Genomic DNA, 20,469 nt, shown 5'->3' on the forward strand with positions numbered 1-20,469 from the left:
ACGGTGGGTGGGGCTTAGAGACGAGGGCGTGGTTTAACAACAAAAGGGGCGGGGTTTCGGTAGAATGGGGGCGTGGTTTATCTGCAAAGGGGGCGTGGCCTGGCGTGGCGCCGGCGGGAACTGGCGGCGTGGCCGCGGCAGCCCGCCCGCCCCCCGCCGGCAGCGCCTGCCGCAGCGTGCCTCCTCGCCGGTAATTACCCTCGCTGCCTGTTCTTATTTATCACTATTCTTCTTATTATTTTTATTTTATTTTCTACGAGGGGGGAGGAAATTCAATTAATAATTGATTAAATTATTAAATTAATTTAAAGCGAGCCGCCGGGCGCTTGCACCGCTGTGCCGGTCCCGCTGTTTGTAGGGTCGGGGCGGCTGGGAGCGTGTGCCGGAGCCCCCCCGGGGTTGGCATCGAGCTGGATGGAGCTGCAATATAACAGAGGCATCGCGGGGGGTGGAAGCGCCGTGCCCCCCGGTGCCCGTCCCCGCAGGGTTGAGGGTGCGGTGCCAGCCGGGGCGAGGGGGGGCAGAGCCCGTCGGTGAGCCTTGGAGGCTGGGTTGGTGCTGGGAGACCCGGCACTGCAGCCCCGAGGTGGGCAGCCCCCCGTGGATGAGGTGCGGTGGAGGTGTCGGTGGAATAAAGTCAGTTTTGAAGGGTTTGGAAATAGGGGGGAGGGTAAAGAGGGGGCCAGGAGGGTTTGGAGGCAGGGGGAGATGCTCTGAGCATCTCTATGTGCTGAAGGCAGGTTGTGTTTCGGGACTGATGAGTAGCCTGTGTCTGGGTTGTGCCAACGCTACCCACCCGCCATCATCTCCCGTGTCAGAAAGTACTTAGCCGATACCTTCAATCCTAGTATTTATTTCTTAAATTCCTTTTTGTCCACAGGGTCCCACTAAAGACAACTTCTTTATAAGCAGTAATAGTTTGGAGAATATCTGAAGGTCATTTCCTTTGACTCACTATGGAAATGAAGAAGCTGTTTTGCATGTTGCAGATGACTCTGCTGTTTGTCCCCTCTCTGCAAGGTTATAACGTTTTCCTACCCGACTGGCAGCAATCAATGTCCCTGTCTTGCCTCTGCTTCTGTTCCTCCCTTGTGCATATCGCGCTGCGTAAAGGTTAGTGAGTGGAGTAGGCTGAGGGAGAAATTTGGGTCTCTTTCTACAGAAGAAGCCGTGTAAGTGAAATCCAAGGTATGGCTGCAGCCCGCATAGCAGGCACCAGCGGGGAATTATTTACGTAACGCACCAAGGCATTTACATTTTCTTAACGTAGTCATCACTCAAGGATCGATCCTGTGCCCGAGTGATTTATTTGATCACTTGCTTCCGTGCTTGGCGTTACAAGCTGAAAAGCAAGGTGGCACAGCTAAGAAATACCTCTGATGTCCACGCCGTGAGCCCTCCCGTGTTAGACTGTAAGCTCTTTTGGGCAGGTCTGGTGGTGGCACCATCAGCACCACAGCAGTGTTGGTGGCATCTCCACCCAGGTGTGGCCACCAGGGGCCCGAGATCTGCCTGGTGGGACACCCCACCTCCAGCTCCATCACCCCGTTCTGTGGGAGGCAGCACGGGGGTGTCTGATGGGTGCCTTGGGGTCTGGAGGTAGGGTGGGACCAGGGTGAGCATCCTGACCTGGGAGCACGTCTGGGCTCCCAAGTCCTCTGGTTGGATGCAGGCATGTGTGCTGAAGATGATGCCCGTGAGGAAGGCTAACCAGGAGACCAGAGTCCTTCTGCTGAAACATTTCAAGTATGTTTGTACTGTTGACGACAATATACTGGCTTGCAGTCTTCCCACTGAGTTAAATGTGAGGTTTTTGTGACCGGCAGTAGGCATAATCCAACAAACCCTAGCCAAAATTGGTAATTTTTCTTTGCTTGAGCAGGGTTCGTAGTTTTGCTAACATCCACTGAGCCAGGTGTGAGCTGATGGTGAAGCAGGTGATGGTAGCATGGTAGCACGACCCCAGTGGCTGAGGCGTACTGGCTCCTGCCAGGCTGGAGGGGTCCTTTTGGGCAGTGCCACTGGTCTGTCTGGGTTGACTGGTTGGATGGTGCGTCTGCAAGCTGCCTCCAGAATTACCCCTCTCTTCTAACGATCATTAAGATGCACTAATTGTGAGTGAGGAGGTCAACAACAGCCCTGTAATAAATCTAAATGTTGTTCCCGAGTTAGAAAACAAGGTGCAGCTCCCCTTCCACGGTGCTTCCTTGCTGCTACTGCCTTCTCCCTTGCCACTGTCTTGATGACAGAGCTGCGATTCCTGAATTTTCCTGCCTGCAGTGCATGTTTCAGGTAGCCCTTGCTCCATTAAAGGTGTGATGATAAAAAATATAAGCCCTGAAATAACTCATACCCTCATCAATGCAAAATCAGGAAGGAGCTGCGGAGAACTGTAGACAGCTCTGTTGGGAGCACGTGTTGGGAGATCCAGGGGAAGGGCTTGGAGATAAACTTCTTTTGCCACTCTGCCTGTATGTGTAACCTGTGCTGTTGCTAAATAACACAACTTTTAATTTTGAATTTGTTTTACAGATGATCGTCATTTTTTTCCTCATGATTTGTGTAATCATTCATCAGAAATTTTATTCTTTCCCATGTTATTACAGAATCTGTATTTCAGTTTTGAGGGCTGGGTGAAATAAGTACCAGTCACAGCAGTGTGGGTAACCAAAATAGACTGATTTTATCTGAGAAGGCGCTAGACTAGTGTGCTGCAAGTCCGCCTGCTGACCTTTAGTGCTGGAGACCCAGGGAGCACGACTGGAAAATTCACAAATCAGTAATAGCATTATGAGATCGACTTGAGGGATGGTTTTCCAAATTGCTGCTGTGGTGTGCAAAGAAAACATCTGCTGCTTTCCTCCCTGTATTCTGCTTTTCTCAGGCTCTCCCCGTGCTGCCTGTGAGCAGGGCCCTGAGGTTGGTCCTGCTGCATGCAGGCGTAGGGACCTGAGTGGGGTGCTCGGTGCCAGGGAGTGGGAATACTCCCTGTGTAAATAAATGTCTGTCATCTGTGGGCCTCTTCTCCTTCCCAGTGTCTGTGCTCTGGTGACCCTTAACGTTTACAGTGCACTAATTTCCTTCTCTCTTAATGGGAAGACAGCTAGTCCACTTAATCAGCATTCTGAATAAACCCATTTTATGTTTTAATCTGTTTTGGCCATGTTTAATGTGTTCCGATTGTGATCATCCTTACACTTCCTTTTTTTTTTTTTTTTTTTCTTTTGTGGGTTTTAGTCTGAATCTATACTTAATGTATTTCCCCAGTTCATGTTTTCTTAGCTGAAAATTTATGTATCTTTGTTCATTTTTGTTATTGAGCCTCAGACTGTGAATGTATGCCATTGGCAACTACTGCTTCAGGAAGCCAAGCAAGTAGTTTTTTAGGGTTTTCTTCCGCAAACAGAAGCTCAGAAGAAGGTCAAAACATTCCTTTGTGTCCTGCAAGCCCTTATCCTGCAGAAGGTCAATCATTTTGGCTGGGAACAGTCGTACCTATGAGCTGAGTAAGCATGTGTGCTTTCACATCAGAAAAGTTTCCTTCCTCGTAGCATTGTGTTTTCATGTCACCCCCGAGCAGGAGATTCGAGGAGGTGACTCCAGAGGTCCCTTCCAACCAACACATCCCTGGTCCTTGTTAGCTTGTTAATGCTGGGTACCACAGGATGGAAAAGCATGGTTAAAAGTCCTGTGTCAACATATTTGGGACAGCAGAATGGCAGCGCATGAAGTTGAAGTCAGTTAGGTCCAAAAGGTTTTGAAAAGGAGGCCGGAATCGTTTCTGGAATTGATTTCCCCATAGATCAAGCACAGTAAAATTGTGGTAAGGATATGTTTGTTTCAGAGACTTGAGTATTTTACAGAATGGCTTTGCTCCTGTAAACAGAAATAGCCTATATCTTATCAAAACGGAATGTCTTGCCTCGATACAGTTCCTGTCACCTTCCTGTTATGTTGATTAACCTAGAAATGAAAGCAGTTTTGTTAACTTGTTTTTTTCTTTTTTACAAATGCTTGTTGCTATGTTGGGATGGGATTCCTGATCCTTATCAATAGCAGAAAAAAATACAGGAGAATTTTCCTTTTCTTGCACGTACTGATAAAAGGGAGCCAGCGTGCTGGGTAAGAGTGGAACCGAGTAGCATTACTTTGGATTGAGGAAAGGATGTGTTCTGGGAAAAAAAAAAAAAAAAAAGAGCTGCTGCTTTTTCTTCTACCTTTTTTTTTTTCTTTCATAGTTTTATATGACTTTATTTATCATGTTAAATAAGGAAAAATGCAAAACCCAACAAGTGTCTTCTCTTAAGCAGAAGTCTCGAGTTGAATCAGTGAAGACATATCTAAAAATAGAAGCAACTTCTTTATTTCAGGGTTATGAAAAGATATGTGACTAAATGCTCTAATTTTTATATAAACAGAAGTTTCTGATTGACTCTAAGAAGTTGCCTACACAGTTTTTCTTCTGTTGCTTATGAGAAGGAACTCAACAGATGAGATTTCAGTGGATCTTCCAGGCAAACACTTCTTTGCATTTGTAATGAAATAAATGATTTAAGCCTTATATTGAAATGTCATTTCAAGCTATGCAGGCCTTTTCCCTACTTTTGAATTTGAAAGCATCTTGCTCCTAAGTGTCAGCAAAATTTTCTAGCATTTCTGCCCTGTTGTTGTACACAGCCCTGGCTTGCCGATGTTCTGTAAGGAGAAACTTGAAGTACAGTTTGTGATATTTTAATCATGAAATATTGATAATAAAGGCTTGCAAATGTACTTAGTAGTTAACTTTGGCAGACTATTTTTTTTCTTCTTTCATGACCCATATATTTGCTGCTACATTTACAAAAGGGGCAATGTAGCTTCAGTCTGTAGTTTTCCCACCTGTGTATCTCAGAGTTTTCAAAATAAAACTTAGGTTTTAGAGTACCCAGTTTAAGACATGAAAAAAAAATAATAGACAAATCTCTGGAAAGTGCTGACAAGCTGCTGTCAGAAAGCTGTGCTCTGTAAGGTCCGAGGGAAGAAGATGCATCCAGGCTTTCTGAAAGTCTGATGGACCAGATGTTCTTGGAAGTCCTCCAAATCAGGCCCTCAGAGTTCGTGCATTTCCACTCACGGTTAGCCCAAACAGCAAAGACCATACAGGATAAGTGGAAGTAGCTTGAATTAAGCTTTGCAGGTACAGGGAGGTCATTTGCATGTATGTGACTTGATCAGCTTGGCTTTAATGAGCAAAGCTAATCAGAGCCATGATTAATGCAAGGAGTGCAAGCAGGGACAAGCAATGGGTGATAATCCTGGAATATGTATTTCTGCCAGTGAATTAAAATGAAGGAGTTTAAGTTTTCCTTAAATAAAATAATACGGTTTCTCCTAACTACTCTATGTTAAAATACACCCACTTGCCAAGCAGGCTGGCGGGATCAACCGTGTACAGGAGCATGGTGATGTCCCTTCCCCCTGGTGGGAGAGCCCTGCGATGCCATCAAGTGATAAGCCTGGGGCATCTTCTGCCTGTAATCTTCTGCAGTAGTTACACCTCACAAGAGAGAGATGCTGCAAGGGGACAGAGGAATTAACACTGTGCTACTCCCTTCCTGATGAGGTGGGGTTGGCAGCTACTTAGGGTCTCCCATGCTCATTAGATCTTGTTTCTCAGAACTAGCACTGACCAGAAACTCTAAGAAGAAGCTGTCTTCGAATATGCACATCCTGATATTCACAAGAGTTGCTGGATTTTACGTAGTACCAGAGTTGTCAGTATGTCAATTATTTGGGGCGAATAACTGAAAGTCCTGCACAGGGAAAATAATCTTTTGCACATTTTTCTTTTTTACAACAGTAAACATTGTACCGGATGGGGCAGTAATCAGTTCTGTTATTTTTATATCGCAAATAAAGATCTTGTATCTTCTGTTTGCCTAAGAGAAATTGCTATATCAAAACAGAGGTACTTGTCAGAAAATTAGAAAGATATCTATAGTCAGAGAAGGAAAATGCCCTTTCTAAAGATCCTTTAGACTCACCTTCAATCTCATGTAAATATCAGGGTAACTGACACATTTTTCATCTGATTTCCAGTATCAGAAGGAATCAAAATATTTTAAGGACTACCATCCTTCTGCCTTCTTTTCCTTTTGGGGTGTTCACTCAGTTAAAAAAGCGATGTAGTCTTAATGCAGTGACAGACCAGCAAGCCCCTCTGATGCTCCCACCAGTGATACTACGTACATAGGTGAAAAAAACATCAGTTTTTCAAGACAATTAAAAAGCAGTCCTCCCATGAAGATTGCCATTTTACACTGATTTTCAGATAACCCCTCCTGCCCTTGCTGCAGAGCTTTGCATTTGCTTTTGTGTGTGGTTCTCATTTGCATCTCAATATCTACTTTCCTAATTACGTGCCCCATGCAGACATGTGGCAAGTTCTGGGCAAGCAAAGAAGATTTTAGGAGAGGATGGACTGTCCAGTGGTTAAACCACTATGCCAAGCCATGAGAGATTTCTCTCATAGACATACATATATGCACATATGTCTATATATGTAATATGTATGTTTTTGAATAGAAACAGAATGCGTTAATTAGTTGCCACAATATTGCTACCAGCATTTGAGCTAGTTCGTTTAAGGTGGAATTTGAAGACTCCTGCATTTGCCCAGGCACACAGAACCCATGTATTTATAGAATATTTATAGAATATATTTATAGAAATATTGGGCAGAAGAATGTGACTTTTCCTTAAATGCTCATTTTCAAGGATTTTACTGTATGCAGGGTAACTTACCTCCCTTTCTTTCATTACCCAACATCTCTTGCAACATTGCAGGAATATTGGGCGTAGAATTGCTTGAGAATCATGGTTTGCATGCCAGTTTTCCTCTTGGACATGGCCAGAAATGCACTTACCAGAGGTGTCCCTGAGCTTTAAGGAGAAAAACTGAGTACCAAAGTCTCACTGGGGTGTGGATGTGCACTTATTTTTAATATGAAAGGTAGCAGCTCTTCAGGAAACAGAGCTTACAACACACAGCTGAAACTACCGAGGAACTGTAAACAAGCTGAGCTGCAAAATCTAGTCTTTGCAAGGGCACCTGCAAACCCTCTTCTTCAAACATGATTTGCAAGTCAGAGCCTCCAGCATGTGGTCGCTGTATTGGTGTGCTGCATGGGAACACTGGCTGTTACTTCTTTGTGATACTAGGTAAGATTTGTTCGTGCTGGGTTGTTGCAGGCCATCAGAGCCATCCCCCAGTCTTTTCATCCTTTTCCTGTTCCAGTTGCAGAAGCAGCTCACATGCAGAGGAGAAAAAGGGCAAAGTGTTTTTCTTCAGTGTGGCATCTTTGTCTGGCTCTGCTCTAGTTTGGCTGTCCAGTGTTTCTGAAGGCTCAAACTGGTATTTCATGACATATTACTCAGCCATGTAATATGTTACGTTGTTAAGAGCTGAAGAGCATGTTTTGTAGTACCTAAAAGTTAGATATTTTCCACAACAATGCTCAGTAAAGGATTTTGAGTTATTGTCACATAGGAAACTCATTGCTGCTTGTGTGAAACTTGTAACTCACCAGGGAAGGAAAGGGAAAGAGATGCCTGAAGGAGTGTTAAACCAGCCAAAGCAGGTGTAACCAGCAGGTAGACTGATTCTGCCACTCTGAAGCCTTCTTTCACTTCAGCTATTTGGTGATTTGTGCCAATCTTTATCTCAGTGGTGCTCCATCTCTTCTACCTGTGTGTCTTTTAGTCCTGACTAGCAAAAGGGATTGAAGTGACAGTTGATGCTCCTGCTTTCTCCTTTCCTCCACCCTAAGCATCTCTGCTTCTTGGGCATGAGCATGCAGGCAAAAGAAGGTCAACACAAAGATGCTAAGATACAAAAACTCCACAGCCATCTCCCTGCCCCAAAAGTCCAAGCTGTCTGGGATCCCACAATTGGTGAGGCTGAATGTCAGCACAGGCATGTGAACAGCGAGTCCTGGTTTGTAAGGCCACCTCCAAAACGTGTTTGGAGGCCTTTTTGTCTTGGAACCAGAAAATCCTACTGCTCAGGTGGCATTCCTGGCGCCCATCCATCCTCCATGCACCAAACGTCCTCGGGGTGTCCATGCAGGGAGCTGCTTGGCAGAGCTTGGCTTTCATCCATGACCTGTGAGAGCACAGAGGGCCTTGCTGGGATGCCTGGGGAGCATCACGAGGGTAGCACGGGGCTTTCAGCTCCAAGCTTTGCTGGCTCAATGGCTTGGTTTCTGAATTCCTGTCACCATCTACACACATGCACACCATCACTGTGGTTGTGGTGGTTTCTTGTGTTGCCAAACTGTTTAGCACTGCAGTTGCCCCCATGCCTCCTAAGTGCTGTGTCTGAAGAGCAATTAATGTTTGCTTCAAATTCGTCTTTTAAATAACACTCCAGAGCTCATGTTTTGTGCCCTTTCCTAAGAGCAGTTGTTTAGGGGCTCTTTTGAGTCTTCTGGCGTTTGAAAACCCACCCGATGACTTTGTCTTGTTATTTTTTGGTGCACGCTCGCCACGGTGGCACAGAAAATGGAGCAGCCAAGTGCAAAGGCAAAGAAGATAAATTGTTCAGCTTGTCTGAGGGTCTGCTCTGCCCATTTTCCAGGAGCAAAGGCTACTCTTCTATGACACCCATTTGTAGCAACACAGGCAGCATCTCTGTGAGAAAACTCACACCACCTAGTACGTGTCTGGCACTTCACTCTTGGTACTTGCCTTTGACTGGAGGATCTTCCATCTCTCTGCGTGCTCCCTCAAAGGTCTTCCACTCTAAGCAGTCAGGGAAAATAAAGCCTAGTTTTCTTTTTCACATCATGTACCTTTGGTATGATCGCTAGCTTAATTATTACCCCAATGTTTTAGGTGCTCACAATGTTTGCCACTCTTGCTGCCAAAACCTGGCTATTGCTCCCTGTGGGCTTCAGAATAGGGGAGATGCATCTTCAGACTGGTTCCTTTTGAGAGCGTGTCCACATCTCTTCAGCATTGTCTCAGCTGAGCTTCCAAGAGGTGTCAATGCCAACCACTGGGACAGGAAGGAGTTTGACCAACAAGATGAAAAGAATGCAAAAATCTTGGTTTTGCTTATTTGAGATAAGCAAAGCTGGTGCTGGGAGCTTGAAGGAATCAAAAGTCTGTCTTTGTTGGGCTTAGGCTGAAGCAGAAGACCAGCAGTAATTGGTATTCGTGATACTAGCTGGCAGAGAGATGCAGAAATGTCTCCCTCTTCCCAAGTTTTTTTGCCCTCTTTTTTGTCATGGAAGGGATTCACCCCAAATATAAACTCTAATTCTGTTTTTCTTAGCCACCATCTAAAACCATTGCTTAGATCAGATTTGTCAGGAAAAAGGGTGGCATTATACACATCCTTTTTCCAAAAATTGAGATACACCAGGTAAGAGTCTCTTGGATTCAGGATCTTCATAGTAGGGCTTTTGTCAAAAGCCTGGCCTCAGCTACCTCCCGTGATTGATTTCTGTCCTAATGCCTCCATCAAAACAAACAAAACACAATCCAACATTTTTATTTATTTATTTTTATTTTGTTTTACTTTTTGTCATCCTGCAGCTTCAGCTTAGTTCTGGCTTTCATCCTTCACCTGCAGAAGGGTGGTGAGCCCCCCGATGCAGAGCCTGCTCTGAACACAGCTGTGGTGAGACTGGAAATGAAACCCCATGGTTTGGGCATTTTCTCTCCAGATTCTGTACTGAGGATTTTTTTTTTTTTTTTTTTTGGCACATATGGGAGAAACACAGCAAGTTCCTTCTGGGGGAGGCAAACTTCCCCTCCAGACGAGGAACTAATAACTGCTTTAAGGAGTTTCTGAGCTGCAGCGTGCGGTGGTTTCAGTGCAGAATTTTGGGCCACTGACCACAGGCTTGGAAGATGCATGTGAGATGCTGCAAGAAGTGGGGCTTCTGAGCTGAACGCCCTTGGAAATATTAAGAGCATTGGCAGCAGAGCAGCATGTGGGAGTAAGTGAACAGAAACTGTTAGGGTAGGAGTCCAAGGAGTGAGGAAATGGCAGGAGATAAGAAAAAATGCAGAAAATGCGCAAAGGGAAAATGAGAGAATAAAGGGAAACATGGAAAAAAAAAAAAAAGAGGAAGAGATACAGGAATATGGCTTTTAAAGAAGCTGAGTGATGAAAAACAAGTTCACAGCAAAGCAAAATGTCTAGGAAGTTACATTTTCCAACATTTAAAATCATTTAAAATCAAAGCGTAGTGATAAAGTATAAAAGAGGGTATATATGCAAGCGTGCCTGCGTGCACACAACATTTTGTTCAGTCATGCAGGTGTTGGTGTGCAGGTTCTCTTCTGGATATAAAGCAAAACGAATCACTCTTTTCTGAAACCCTTGGCAAAAAGCCCAAAGGGGAGAACTTGTTCTGGAGAGCATCTGTAAACATTTTTCCCCCTGCCTTTGCAGCAGTTTGCAGCAGAAGACAGGTCCTTGAAATGCTTGTGGTAGAATTGCGGCGCCTCTGCTCCCAGCACGAGTGCTTTATCTTTGCCACGACACCTTCCCCAGGCACACATCCTCCCCTTGCCTGCACCACAGGAAGGGGAGGATGGGTTGGGAAGCCCATTTTGCTGCAGTGCCAAAGCCATCAGAAAGTGACATTGAGGCTGTAAGTCTGACAAATAGATGAGAAGGTCACTTAGCTATGAGACAGCTTCTCAAAAATGAGATCCAGATGCTCAAAAATCATGGCTGTTTCCTCCCATCTTTGCAAAAGCAACTGTCATAATAATTATAATTAAAGTATTTTTTCCTTCTGTTTCTCTATGCTTTTTACTTCTGCAAGCCTCTGAGCCACCGAAATCACGTTCTCGCTCTTTTCTCCCAATCACAAAGCTGAGATATTTCCTGAAAGAAACACATAACAGCTTGCAAACCAGCTGAGTCAGGGTCTAGCTGAAACTCTGATTTTCATAGGAGTGAAAACAAAATCCTGAGAGCCAGTATTGTTCAAACAGCATCTGAGAATGCTACTTAAGAACCTCTTTCCTTCTGGAAATGGATTTATCAGCTCATAGGGTTGCTGTTGATCCCTGTTTGAGACATGGGAATCCAGTATTTTATTGTGAGAGCCTGAGGAGTGTTGCTGCCTTCTCTCCACTTCATCCAGATCCATGGAAAGCTGTGGCCCTGGCTGCTCTTTTTTGCATTAATAATGGCCAGACTTTTCAAACCTCTTCTTCTTTCCCCCCCACCAAGTAAAACCTAAGATTAGCTCATGTACTGTTATTAATATTTCACTAGAACTCCCCATTGCAACAAATGGATAATTCTGCTCAATAATTCATGCTTGGGTGTAGCCTATTAAATTTGTATTGGGGTGTACACTTTCATGTTACTTATTTATTATTGCTTTCATTTTACTGGAGGTTTTTTTCTATGCTATTTCAATTTTCACTCGCTTAAATGCCTCTCCTTCAAAGTTCAGACTGCTTGCAGGAAATTAATCTCGTTCCTTATGCCTTGTAAGTAAGGCTGAGCTCTTCCTGGAAGCGTCTGGGACTTGGCCATAAGAAAAACCTTCAGGCACAAATGATTTGATGGAGCTAATGATGGTGGGGCAAATGATTTTGGAACTTGGGTGCCAAGACTGGCAGCCAAAAGTTCACCCACGGCCTCAGAGCTATCTGGTTTTTGCTTAATGGAGACGTTTGGTTACTTCTGTTGAGGGAGCAACCTGCTCCAAGATCCGTGATTGATAATTGCACAATCTGCTCCTCTGCCAACAGGCACTATTCTCTTCTAGGTCCTGCACATGTGTTTTGAGAAGTATAAATCTTTCTATGCTGGTTGTACCCCCTCTTTAGGAGTGATCTTTTGCATTGCTTTGTGGAAACCATCTCCTCACAGCACCTTTGCTCTGTGTGGCTCATCTGGATTACCAAATAGGACAATGCGAAACCAAAGTGAAGATTTCCTTACAAGACTCAAAGCCAGGTTTTTAGTTAGGAGTTTGGAAACTGGGAGCTACACAAGCAGGTAAGATCATAAAAAAGGCTCCCAGACTAGGTTTAATAGGATGTTATCATCATGGTCATGCTCTAGGGGAAGGAGTAAGATTTGGAGACACTGCTTCTTTGAAAGACCCCACCAAAAACACTCTTCTCAATATGAGATAACTTTGTTTTATGTGCCTGTATCTCCGTATGTGGCAGCGTACAAGCCCAGCTGAGGCTCCATGCGGCACAGCACCGCTGTGACTTGGCTGTTAAAAGAGGTCCATGGGCATAGATGGGTCTGGGCATCTCTTGGTACACCTGGCACCTCTTGATCCTCGTGTTGGGGATCCTGTACGTCAGGGAATGAGAGCATGGTGGCATGTTCCAGCTGGAGGATCACTACTTCCTGCATGAATAGATTGAGACAAAGAGTGAGAAGCTCTTGTTGCACCAACAGGTATTTCGTGGTATCATGATATACCCCTCAAAAAGACTCCCAGTATCTGTATTGTGACAGGTTCAATGGGATCAACCATCACAGCTTTGCATTCTCAGGGCTTTTTCTGGCAGATGTAATGCAGGGTGAAAGCAGCATGAAAGGCATTATTTTTATATGCATTCTGCAAAGTCTCTCCTACACGTGGCATTTCAAGACACATCGCTAACATGGGCAGTCCCAGCAGCAGAGCAGCCTGCCCAAACAGATGTTACAGGTCGAATTACCAGCCCCTACCTGAGTGCTTGCCATCCAAGTAATGACTCCTGCTTCAGCAGAACCCATTTACCTGTCAACAACATTTAAGTTCATGGGTCCGCTTTCAGAAATGAGGCAGGAGTGTCAGTGCTGAAATTGCTAATGGCTGCAGGAAGTGTCACCGACTTTAACAGGGACAAGAACAGGGTCACACTGAACAAAGATGTCGCTCAGATTGCATCAAACTGCAGTGGGAATTAGATTGGGTCCTCCGTATTTTCATAAGAACAAGGTAATGCTCTAAATGAGTTCACTTATTAAATAATTTCCATTAATTTTGATTTGTCCTAGTTTTTCACAGACAATGAGGCTCCCCTCAAAGGGTTTGTTTAAAATTGTGCTGTCATTGAAACAAAGATATTTTGCAAGGTCCACAGGAAGCTTCCATGGACATCTTGGAAGATCATCCATCTGTCCACACACCATGCCTTTCCTGGCCTGCATATTTGCTTGGATGGACAACACGTACACAACCAGTGACTGTACCAGCTGTGGTACACTCCATCCACCGTGATGGACAGCTAAACTCCACCACAACTGCTCTCTCACTCCCCCTCCTCAAAGGGAAAGGGGAAGGAAGGGTTGGAGTGAGTCCTGATGTGGTGCCAGCACTGCTCAGCCACAGACACAACAAAGGTGTTGTACCCATGCTGTTCTAGCTACAGATGCAGAGCACAGCACTGCATGTGCTACTGCAGGGAAAGGTAACTCCATCCCAGCCAGACCCAGAACATCAGCAGAAGCAGGGAAGGTGTTACATTATGTGAACATGTGATTTTCCAAAACACGTCTTTTGGAGAAATTCATTCGATGAAGCAGAAACTGTTTAGGGAAAGGCAAAGCCCTTGAGAGACTGCTGTGGGCAGTTGCAAACACAAGATCCAAGATGCGGCTATGCCAGAAGAGGCTGCCATGGGAATATCATTTATTAATTCCCACCAGGAAATTGTTCTTCCTCAGTGAGTTATTAGACACAATGCTTGATAATTTATGGCGCTTACTTTTGTAGACAATCTTAGCTGGTTCCTGATGTCTTTGCAACCCCTCCCTAACTCGTCTGCCTTTTGTGGAAGCACATTTCAAAGTAGCTTCGTTAGGAGTTTGGCTCTAAAAGTGGAGCTCTAGGTCAAGTATATTATGTTTTTTAATGCAGGAAAGCCATGGACATTTAACTCAGTATTGCAGTACATCCTATTGTGACACCAGCTTGTCCTGCTAACCGTAAGTGTGCCTTATTGCAAAATACAAACTAGTTATTTTGAAGAGTTATGATTTAAAACTCTTCCAGAAAATAAATACTCTTAAAGATTGCCTGCAACATTCTGCCCAGCGTAAGAAATTACATTAGAGGGATCATTGGCATACATTGTCCTACAATCATACATTGTCTGCAGTGCCACAAATGAACATCACATGGGTACAAGTTAACCAGTTGCAGGTAGGAGTTGATCATTGTGTTGTACCAGCTAAATGTAATTCAATGCTGTCCAATGAAATTGTTATTTGTATGATGTTTCACAGATGTACAGGGCAGAAATCAAATAGGGTCCTGTGCCAGGACTTCAGCTGGAGTTGTGTGTAAGGATTACTTCAGTTTTATAACGTTTGTTGAGGCAGCATGATTGGGTATGCACAGAGACATTCCAGCAGGCCTTGAAATAAGGCAGAAAAAAGGAATGGAATACATGGTCTGCATGGTAAATGCATCAAAATATTTTGCTTACACTTGCTTTTAAATCCCATCTCCACTGTACTTGTATTTCTAAGCTTGCTAGAGCATTGTTTTAGCACAGCTGGTGCATGTTGGGGTACATGCTGGTAAGAATCAGTGCTGTGTACTGATCACACAGGATTGAGTTCAGTCTAAGGAGGATGAATATAAAGTTACATACATTAGAGTGGAAAATCTGAGTCTCTCACCTACCATTTATATAAACTATAACAACCCAAGAGAGGATGTTGCAAACATGTCTGATAAGGAAACACATACCCCTGGTTTTCCTGTGCAAGGTGTTAGATTTAAGGTATGCAGTATAACACCAAATAATGGCGCAGAATTATCCATTTGGTGTCCTTTTCCCTGTCTCAGAAGAGATGTTGTAGCATTCAAGGGGACGCTGTGCAGAGAGCAACAGAAATAATAAAGGATTTTTTAAAAGCCTGCAAGGAGAAAGTTGCGGCAAACCTTTATCAGGCTGCTGTCAAACAGCCTAGTAAACATCGCAGAGGAGCTGTGGCTCTGTCTATCACATAATGAAATACCGTAGGGGAGGTAGAGTAAGAATGTCTCCTCCAAGCCAAAGAGACCTTGTATTAAGCTGAAAAGCATTTTAAATCACCATTCCTAATCTACATAGTCACACCTTGGTAGACCTTCCCTCACTGAGTGTGATGTTAAAATACAATGTGTTATTGCAATTAGAACAGAAACGCTCAGGGACAGGCAGAAATCATGGAAAATCTACAAGTGATGTCTGCACAGAGTCACTGTAAGAATATCAAAGGGATAATTGGGCATTTCTTTTTCTGATGGAAGAAAGTCTTCTGTTGCCAAAAATGCCTTGAACCCATTTCAGTGTAATTCTGAATATGGTGAACCTACATGTGCTTGGATGGCATCTTAATTATGGGGATTTGTTCATGCAAAGTTTTTAATGAAGTCCTCTACATCAGCATGTAGCTGATGGTCCAGCTGGTCTGACGAATCACGAATGACAGTTTTTTTCATGAAAGACACTCAGTTTGTTTCTTTTTTTTCAGCTGTATGATTTCAGAGGTAAAAGTCAGAACAGAAGTTATTTAAAAAGCTGAAGGTTGTCTCTCTGGCCTGTGGAAAGAGGTGGGAATTTTGCTGTTAAGGCAAGAAATTTCTTAAAATCCCCACGGGGCTGCTGAATCACTTTTGTATATTGACGCTGTATTTTCAGTTCTCTCAAGGTTCTCTTAAACTCTGCGTCATCGGTGTTGAAAGGCAGCTGATGTTTGCATCCATTTTAAGCACTTTTTCCACTTGATCCTCAAGGTACCTGGGAAATGTGTCCTTGATGTTGGTGTCAGCTGTGTGGCTGCATGAGTGCCTTGTCCTATTTGAGGCTCCCCTGTACAAAGAAAACTGTAGGGAGCCACCAAGATGGCCAGGGGGATGAAGAACACGAGGTATGAGGAGAAGAGAAGAAGATTTGTTCAGGCTGTGGAGGAGAAAGAAGTCTGAGAATGACCTTCTTGCTGTCTACACCTGCCTAATTGGAGCTTATAGAGAAGATGGAGACTTTTTTTTTTTTCAGAGGTACACACTGGAAATAAAAGGTCACAAGTTGCAGCAAGGGAAATTCCAGCTGCATGCAAGGAAAAAAAGTTTTCACAGTCAGCATAGTCAAACGTTGGCAGGTGTTGATAGAGATGCTGAGGAGTCTCTAACCATGGAGGCAGTGCCGCGAATGCCTCGACCTGACTTTACAGCCAGCCCTGCGTCGGGTGCAGGGGTGGGGCTGCAGGCTTTGATATTCGGTGATCCTAAAACGCAGCTGGTTTTATCATGAAAGAGAGAAGGTGTAAAATCATGTTAGTGTGTGCACGCACTTAGTGGGAGAGAAAGGAACTGAAGAGGGGGTAAAAGAAATTATGAGGAAGTGGCGCGTATCAGACCTATTGTATGAGTAATGAAGTGATGAGGAGGGGAGACCAGAGAATGCTAAATTTCCTTATAAAGACAAAATCTATTTCACTATGACGTTTTGTCACCAGTCACTTCCCTCACGGGGCTCAGTCTTGGGCTTGCAGTCCTGGGCTCAAGCAGTTGCTCTGCAGAAGATTTTCTAGTCACGCTGTTTCGACATACTCCTCTGCAATTTACCAACCCACATTAAATTTTACTTTTTTAAGAAGTTCTCCCCTTTCCGTCGGACTGACGAGCACTTGCTCCAGCAGTTGGGACCCACAGCTTGAGCCCGGGAGGTAAGATCCCAGCACCTGCTATTTTTTACACCCCTCGTTGAGCGTACGAGCAGTTGAACTGCACAGGAAATTGTGGTCGCCATGAAAAAGAAGTGCACGTTCAGTATAAGCGTAATTATTTTCCAATTATCTTGTGCAGAGCATTTCTGCTGACCTTCGGGAAGGTATTGAGTGAATTTAATAGAGTAGAGAGGTCTATGGCTGAGCAGAGTGGCAGTCTTTGGACTTGCATTCGATGGCATTTGATTAATTTGGCGGGTTGTGAGATACTAATGAGCCGTTGTTTAGGTTGCAGAGAGGATCCTTGTAAAAGGGTGATTCTAATTCCAGCGGTGAGAAACACTGATTCTCAAATCTGATGTATTTTGGCCTGTATTGTGTGCACCACACTGTTAGGACATTCTTTGTAGGCTTTTACAAATTTGCTCTCGGTAAATCAAATTGATTCATGATTTTGGAGCATGATTGTAGTAGGGACTTCTGCTTAAAAAATCAGTAATATGGTGTGGTCCTAACATTTTATTTGCCTTTGAATATTTTGAGTGTTGAAATTGGTCTAACTTTCTTTGGGATTTTAGAACAGGCTTTAGATAAACTTCGACTTGCAAATGTCTACAAAAATCTTAGGTAGTGCCATTGTGAACAGGAACATTTTTGCACTGTAAGAGCTGTAGACTTGCTGTTTTTGTCAGGTAGTAGTTTCCTCACTATGTGCATTTGGTTTGAACACTGTAAACTGACTCATAAGCCTGCAAGCAAGTTGACTTTTCAGACAAACAGAACCTAAGGTTTTCGTAGTGTTGGCAGCCACATTGGCCGACTGACCCCTCACTGCTGCAGGTACTGAGTGAAGATGATTTCTGTCAAACAGTAGATGAGATGGTGCTGTCAGAGGTGCAGGTGGGTGCTCAGCAGATGGCTCTTCATCTTGATAAACACCCTGAAACCTCTTGTGTGGAGACACTCCAGCATGAACCACCTCCCCCCCCTCCCGCTCGTCAGACAGGAGGGGTTTGCCCTCTCAAGATGGCGCCAGAAGGGCTGTAGAGGTGCTGGCACCAGGGATGGGGCTCTTCGGGGTGAAGGGAAGACAAGAAAACCCCCTCTGTGGTGGGAAACTCCACCAAGAAGGGATGCTAGAGGCAGGAGGGACTGGGAAGTACCTGCTGGTAGTGATGGGGATTTCTGCTTCAGTCCTGACTGTGAGGTCCAGATTTACTTAGCTCAGGAGCTGAAGAAAGTGCTCACACAATAGGTCAAAAAAAAAAAAAACAAATCAAATCAAACCAAACCAAACCAAATCAAAACAATAGCAGGGATTCCATTACATTAAGATTTTTGAATCTGCTTCCTCAGTTGAAATCAAGTAAGAGTTTGGACTGAATACCTGTACGGCTACAAAATGTTTGAGGTCCTATATATAATTTGTTGTATTTAAACAAGTCAAGTAGTGCTGCTTCTTCTTTCCTGCTCACAAAATCTACCTTGCATGCCATCATGTTTTATTATGCCACCGATTTTCTTAAAATCTTGTTCCCTTCTAATTACAGTTATAAGCAGCCTAACACTCAGCTGCGTAGCATGAGCAGAGTTGTCTTGATAGAAATCCTACAGTAAAAATAATTACTATACTTTTTTAATTTATGAAAGAACTTCAGAAAGTTGAGTAAAAAGGAAGGGGAGAGGTCAGGAAATTATAAGGCATTCAGAAATGCAGCTGATTTTCACGCTCTTATCCCTTTATGCAAAACATCAGACTCCAGTGACATGCTGATACAAAATGTAAAGTACTCCTCAAAAAGAAAAATATTTATGAAAGAAAAATGAAATGGCATTTAGCATCCTGAATCCAGCTGTGCTGTAGGGCTCTGTACTGGTCATTCTGTGCATCTTTTCAGTCATCAAAGGGGAGAGCTGCAGGACAGGAAATAAATTGCTCTAGAGCTTGCATTGGTTGAGCTCAGACCATTTCAAAGTTGCTCACTGTGATGAATTAACAACGAGCATTAATTACCAAGAAATGTAGGGTGAAACAGGCATAGGTGAGGCAAAGTGCAGAGGAGAGGGTCATGGGCTCAGAGAAGCATGCCATAAAGCCAAATTTTTCTTCAGAGGGAATGGGCACAAGAGGATTCAGCCTCCTCCTGTTCCACTTACTGCTGTGGTTTCCCAGTGTAGACCCAGAGACCCTACGGTAAATCCAGGTGGAATCAGTCAAGTGCAAATATATATTTATAATTTATATCTAAAAACAATATCTCCATCTCCTTTTTATGGCTGGACTGTGTTTTTAATATTTTAATAATTTTCCATGCATGTAGGAACCGTTTTCCTGCTAGTGATCTGGGAACACCATCCATGCTCTCCTTCTCTTGTATCAGATACTGGGTTTTTGCAGGAGATTGGGGTCTGAGTCACAGGATGCTGTGACCAGGCTTTCTGCCATCGTTTTGCAGCATGATGACTACCTTACGGGAACAGGAAGAGAGGCTTTTATCCGTCTGCCACAGGGTTTTGTATCCAGTCTGCCACCCTGGTCGTGATGGGGCAGGTGTGGGGTAGCTCCTCGTACCAGCATCCAAAGCAGCCCCTGGAGATGCTCTCCTCTTCCCCCACCGTAGCGAGCAAAGGTGGGACTGGGTGGGTCAGGGCTTTCTTTCCCAAATAGGAAATCTGCTTAAAGACTGAAACTGTCAGTTAGCGTGGCTAGGGTTGAAAACCAGCTTCAGTCAAAAAAAAAAAAAAATCACCACAAGCTTTCAAAAATCAGAATTGTTCCTATTTTTATGGGGATGTGTTTTCACTTAAAAGCTAGCTAGGTTTTGTTGGTAAAGGGACAGAGAAGACAAGTTACCCAACAAAAAATGTACAGTTGACTGCCTAAATATTTTTCCTTTTTCAAGAAAAATTCTGGAGGCTCTGATTGTGTAAACAATATGCACATATATACAATATACACATCTCCCTGGTAGGATATATCTGACATAAAAGGACAATATTTGTGGGTTCACAGCTCTACGTCCTGAGTGCCTTAATTTCCCTGAAGGACTAGCACTCCCTACTGCTGGACAGTATATTGGAAAGAGTTCTCCATTCCTCTCTAAATTCTGTGGATTTTTCCTTCCTAAGGCCTGTTGATTTGTATTTGATTTTGGATTCATGCACTGCAGTGACAAATGAAGTCCTTTATAAAATGGAACATTACAAAAATTACGCATGGAACATCACCAAGTTGTCTTCTAAACAGTGGTAAATGTCTCCTCTCTGTGTTTCTTCAAATCCATAGTGAATTAAATTATGTGAACCTTAATAATCCCAGTGTCTGTATACACATTGAGATTTTGCTGTTACAGACTCTTGGCTTTTAAACTGCTTTTGAGGCAAAGATTGTCATTTACTGTGAGATTAATTGTGAATCTCTAACATGTATCAGGGAGGAACTAATCGCCACACCTTACGAAAGACTCCTGTTTGTATTATATATGATGATTTAAACATCAAGATCCTACTCGGATTGAAGGCACTGTGAGATTTTGGATAAATTATCTATTGCTAATGGAACCAAATATGTTTCTACCTTAGCATTTAAGATTTAGTTTAGCATCGTTAAATAAGAAAAACTTGTTATCTATGTGTGTATCTGTAGCTATTTAAATAGGCAAATAGTCATACCACTAAGTGCATGAGTTGAAAAATGAACTTTTTAAATGAACCTCATCACCTGTTCAAATATGTTGCAATTCTTCATGCATCTTCAATGATTTTCAAAGCTGTTATGTGAGAAA

At 43.6% G+C, this 20,469-nt stretch overlaps 1 protein-coding gene and 1 long non-coding RNA gene across 3 annotated transcripts in view; one reads left to right on the top strand and one right to left on the bottom strand.

Moving 5' to 3' along the window:
• The first annotated feature begins 167 nt into the window (after window positions 1-167).
• LCP1 (lymphocyte cytosolic protein 1) overlaps window positions 168-20,469 on the top strand; it is a 45,620-nt gene continuing 25,318 nt past the window's right edge. Inside the window, exon 1 of one of the 2 annotated variants that reach the window (XM_084529851.1) lies at window positions 168-190. The gene's annotated coding sequence lies outside the window, so the exon portion shown is untranslated. Of the gene's footprint in view, window positions 191-16,458; window positions 16,685-20,469 lie in introns of those variants that run through there. The other variant, XM_084529850.1, reaches the window with a different exon arrangement.
• Window positions 3,927-6,065, bottom strand: LOC311441582. Its single transcript, XR_014696085.1, has 2 exons — window positions 6,024-6,065; window positions 3,927-3,963 (listed from the first exon to the last, which is right to left on the bottom strand). It is a non-coding gene; the product is annotated as an uncharacterized lncRNA (long non-coding RNA).

This window comes from Aythya ferina (genome assembly GCF_964211825.1).
Source record: "Aythya ferina genome assembly, chromosome: 1".
Classification (NCBI taxonomy): Eukaryota; Metazoa; Chordata; class Aves; order Anseriformes; family Anatidae; genus Aythya; species Aythya ferina.